A 5,748-nucleotide genomic window follows, 5' to 3' on the forward strand; every position below is an offset into this window, starting at 1 on the left:
AAGCTGCTCTAGGCAGATACAGAAAGCAAGTGTCCAAATGGCGCATTGCTGTGTATGTTGTATGTGATGATCTGGATGAGGAGATTGAGTCCTGCATCAGTAAGTTTGCAGATGACACCAAGCTAGGAGCAGGTGTTGATCTGTTGGAAGGTAGGAGAGCCCTGCAGAGGGACCTACACAGGCTGGATGGGTGGGCAGAGGCCAATGGGATGAGATTTAACAAGGCCAAGTGCAGGGTTCTGCACTTTGGCCACAACAACCTCAAGCAATGCTACAGGCTGGGGACAGAGTGGCTGGAGAGCAGCCAGGAGGAAAGGGACCTCGGGATACTGGCGGGTAGTAGGCTGAAGATGAGCCAGCAGTGTGCCCAGGTGGCCAATACAGCCAATGGTATCCTGGCCTGCATCAGGAACAGTGTGGCCAGTAGGACAAGGGAGGTTATTCTGCCCCTGTATTCAGCACTGGTCAGGCCACACCTTGAGTCCTGTGTCCAGTTCTGGGCTGCTCAATTCAAGAGAGATGTTGAGGTGCTGGAACATGTACAGAGAAGGGCAACAAGGCTGGTGAAGGGCCTGGAACACAAACCCTATGAGGAGAGGCTGAGGGAGCTGGGGTTGTTTAGCCTGGAGAAGAGGAGGCTCAGGGCTGACCTCATTGCTGTCTACAGCTACCTGCTATTGGAATGGGCTGCCCAGGGAGGTGGTGGAGTCACTGTTCCTGAAGGTGTTCAAGAAAAGCCTGGATGAGGCACGTAGTGCCATGGTCTAGTTGACTGGACAGGGCTGGGGGATAGGTTGGACTGGATGATCTTGGAAGTCTCTTCCAACCTGGTTGATTCTATTAAGAAAAAAGCATATGTGTACTAGTTACAGGAGAGGATACATGAATTATTGCAATATGAATATTCAGAATCATGGAACTTTTCTTCTAAACTCAGATTCAAGTTTAGTGATAAGGTCACCAGAAATCCTTTGCATATTATCAGATTCTGAATTCTAAATTGACTTTTAAATAATCACAAATCCTACAGAAGAGACTATTGTTAAAAGGGTAATTCACTGGTGAGCCCTCCTTCTGACACGCTGGTTCTCAGCATCGCTAGTAGGGTATCTTATAAGCTAAGTACTTCACATGAGCTACCTCTTCTTGTTTTCAGCTGCTATACTGAATTGAAGTGGCCTAAAAATATATTGGATAATTGGATTAAGGCCAAAGAACATGCCTCAAATACCACAGCTGCTCAGAAAGATGGGTCTCTTGCACTTGCTCCATTCTCTCCCTTGGCTCAGTTTGAAAGTATGAAGTAAAGCACTAAGCTTCTCTCCTGCTGTTTTAAGCCTTCATGAGCTAGAAAGCAAACATCAAAGGAAAATCACCCCATTTGCAGGACAACAGCTCACTTTGGGGGAATTAGAACCAAGCTTTGGTGCATAAAGGGGGACTGGTAAGTAAAGACAGAAGTTTTTTTGAAAACAACATTTGAACCACAGAAGTCACTCCTGTGAGAGAAGAATTCTCATGAAACTGTACTCTTTTCAGTACAAAACTCATTTCTTCACCTTGGATTTTTTAGGCATTTTGCTGTGACAATAAAGGAACCATGTAATCCACATCTTCAACTTGCTCAGCATAGTCATCTTGGTAAGTGCCTTAAAGGCATACTCAAATCCCACTAACAGACACACCAAAGTATTTCCATATAATTCCATAAACATCCCAGGATCATAAATGGATGTAACTTTTAGAAAACAAAGTGTTCCAAAGAGCTTTGGATCAAAAACTCTCTCAGTGATTTTGTTCCAGATTTGGCCTAAAAAAGCTCAAATAGGAAGTAAAAATTCCAAAATTATGTAATTCACCCTTGATACTCAGTTGTTTGAGTATCAGTCTTCTTTAAGGGAATGGAAAAATCTGGTCAGACTAATGGTGGTTCTGATTGATATGACTACCATGAGGAACAGTTAATATATCATTTATCATGGAAAAATATGCCAGAAAGCTTGATAGACTTTCACCAAAAGACAACGAATCATAGAATAATAGAATCAACCAGGTTGGAAAGGACCTCCAAGATCATCCTGTCCAACCTATCACCTAGCCCTGTCCAATCAGCTAGTCTATGGCACTAAGTGCCTCATCCAGTCTTTTCTTCAACACCTCCAGGGCAGCCTATTCCAATGGCACATCACTCTGTCTCTGAAGAACTTCCTCTTAACATCAAGCGTAAACCTTCCCTGACACAACTTGAGACTGTCCCCCCTTGTTCTGTTGGTGGTTGCCTGGGAGAATCAGATGCATGTTTCTTGTTTTGCCCTCTTTTCCTAAGAATTAGATTGCTACCACCACCATCGGCTTCCAGGGTTGGTAAAGCTGTTTGTCATTTTCACAGAATCACAGAAACATTCCGGTTGGGAAAGAATCCCAAGATCATCAAGTCCAACCGTTATCCTTACTCTACAAAGTTAGCCCTTAAACTACATCCTCAAGCACCACATCTAAACACATCCAGGGCTGGTGACTCAGCCACCTCCCTGGGCAGCCCATTCCCATGTCTGACCACTTTTTCTGTGACAAAAGTTTTTTTTCCAAATGTCCAGTCTAAACCCACCCAGTTGCAGCTTGCAGCCATTCCCTCTTTTTCTATCACTATTTACCTGTGAGAAGAGACGAACAGCAACTTCTCCACAAGGTCCACTCAGGTAGCTGTAGACAGCGATAAGTTCTCCCCTCAGCCTTCTCTTTTCCAAACTAAACAGCCCCAGCTTCCTCAGCCACTCTTCATAAGATTTATTTTCCAGGTCCTTCCCCAGCTTCTTTGCTCTCCTCTGCACTCACTGCAGCACCTCCACATCCTTCTTATATTGAGGTGCCCAAAAATGAGCACTATACTCAAAGTGTGGCCTCACCAGAGCTGAGTACAAGGAAACAATCACTTCCCTGCTCCTGCTGGACACAGCGTTTTCTAATAGAAGCCAGGATGCCATTGGCTTTCTATGCTACATGGGCATGCTGCTTGTTCATATTGAGGTGTTTATCTATTACAACCCCCATATGCCTTTCTGCCAGACAGCTTTCCAGTCACACTTCCCCAAGCCTGTAGCGTTGCTTGGGGCTACTGTGGCCCAAGTGCAGGACCTGGCACTTGGCCTTACTGAAGCTCATGCCATTGATGTTGGCCCATCTATCCATCTATTTTGGAAGCATGCTTCAAGGACTTTGAAGAAAGTTTTTTTCATAGACTCTAGGAGGCAAGGAATGTTTTAGGTTGGAAAAGACCTCAAAGATTATGAGGTCCAGCCCCTCTGCAATGAGCAGGGACATCTTCAACTAGATAAAACTGCTCAGAGCCCTGCCCAACCTGACCTTGAATACTTCCATAGATGAGGCAAATTCTGCCTCTCTGGGGCAAACTGTTCCTATGTTTCACCACCATCATTGTAAAAAAATTTTCTTCTTGTATCAAGTAAAAATGTACTCTCTTTTAGGTTAAAACCATTACTCTTTGTCATGTCACAACAGGCCTTGCTAAAATGACTTGTCCCCATCTTTTCTGTAGGCACCCTTTAAGTACTGAAAAGCTGCAATAAAGTCTTCTTGAAGCCTTCTTTTCTCCAGGTTGAACAACCCCAGCTCCCTTAGCCTTTCTTCCCAGGAGAGATATTACATCTTTTTGATCACTTTTGTGGCCCTCCTCTGGACCTGCTCCAACAGGTTTATGTCTTTACTGTGGTGAGGACCCCAGAGCTGAACACTGTACTTCAGGTGGTGCAGAGTACAGCAACAGTCACCTCCCCTGGCCTGCCAGCCATGATTCTTTTGATGCAGCCCAGGATACAGTTTCCTTGCTGGGCTGCTAGTGCACGTTGTCAGCTCATGTCCAACTTTTCATCCACCAATACCTCAAGTCCTTCTCCACAGGGCTGCTCTCAATCCCTCTATAATACTAGTGATTGCCCCAACTCAGTTGGTAAACCTTGCACTTGTTGAGCCTCACGAGATTCACAGAGGCCAAACTTGTTTAGCCTGTCCAGGTCCCTCTGGATGGAATCTGATCCCTCAGGCATGTCAACCACACCACTCAGCTTCATATTGTCCGCAAATGTAGGATCTTCATCAGCAAACTGTGTTGTTGATGAAGATTCTAAACAGCACTGGTCTCAATATCCAGTATGGATCTTTGATGGACACCATTTGTCACTGACCTCCATCTGGACAACCTATTCTGCTCCTCTTCTATTAGCAAACTATTACTTTAAAACAGCCTTTCATAAAAGTTGTTTGGACATATGGATACAGTGGTTGATCAGACCTGGTCACAGCAGGGAGTATTTTTGTATGGTACTGTGATCATATCTTCCTTCTAGACTGTTGTGCTAGTTTGAAGCAAGCTAGAATGTTTTGGTACAAGAACTAGATAACAGGCAGTGAAATGAAAACAATTGATGTCAACTTCTCTCACAGTCTTGCTGAGAGCTCTGGGAAGAAGAAGTAAACATTCTCCATATTGGTTCTTCACTCTTGCTTTTGCCTTAGACCGAGACACATCTCATTAACCCTGCTCCTACTAACCTTGCTCCCTAACCTCTTGGCTGCACCTCTCTTCTTCCTGAGAACTGGGGTAAGGTTGAGAGGGGCCGGGGGAGGTGGTGGGGTGGTTTGAAAGCCCCTCCTGGGGACTCAGGTTTCTGGGAGGGGAGTTGTGCTTCTGTATTGTTTATCCTTTGTATATTTCTGTATATAATTGTATATAACTGTATATATTGTAAATAGCTGCTTGTAAATTCTGCTAGCTGTAAATAAATTGCTTCACCTATATTCCCAGGGCCCGTCTGAGTTAGCTGAGGCAAATTCAAAAGTGTGGGGGGGCGGGTAAGAGCCCAAACCATCACAACTGTAGATAAAACATACTTGCAGATCAGTGTGCAACAGGCTGTTCTTGCCTAGGAATACTGATGTACTATTCCATCAGTGTTCATACTGCTATCTGTTCCTCAGTGGACAGACAGTTTCACACAATTTCACAAAGGACATTTGACTGCTAAGCAGGGAAGTTTTATCAAAACAAATATGAATTGCTATTTACAACATAATTTTTATTGGTATCTTAGTGTCAAATGCTACTTCTATGTTGCTACTTTTTGTAAGACTTCATTTAGACCTTAGAAATGAAGATTCACCTTAACAAATTGAGAGTATCCATTCTGTGTAAAGTTTACATTCAGTGTCTAGCTTGGTGAGCAGATTTCAGATTCCTACAGAAGACAGTTGTTTGGAGTTATGTCTTGCATAACAATACACTGAAGAATCAAGCTGGAAATTAAGGTGCTGTCTGTATATCCTTCCATCTTCACTTCTTTCCAATACAATGAAAGGGAGAAAATACAGAAGAGGAAAGCAAAACTGATTTATCATTTACAGTGGCTGGTTCTCTTGATGAATCACATCTTAAAGTACTTCTGCTTACAGAAACTGGGCATAATTAATAGAAATTAAGACCCAGAACAGCAACTAAAGAGGTCCTTCTTACCCTAGAACTGAGCTGATAAAACAATTCCTTCAAGCCTTAGTTTGTATTAGCACAAGAGCTACTTCTAATTTTATCAGGGTAGTGACCAAATTAGGTAGAGTGCCCCAGTTTATGGATGCGGTTCTGAAGAGTCTGACATGCTTTACCACAATAGCACAGTTGTAAGGAACTTTTACCAACCTCAGACAGCCAAGTTAAACAGAAATACAGAACTACCAGCA

This window comes from Pogoniulus pusillus, chromosome Z, assembly GCF_015220805.1.
Source record: "Pogoniulus pusillus isolate bPogPus1 chromosome Z, bPogPus1.pri, whole genome shotgun sequence".
Classification (NCBI taxonomy): domain Eukaryota; kingdom Metazoa; phylum Chordata; class Aves; order Piciformes; family Lybiidae; genus Pogoniulus; species Pogoniulus pusillus.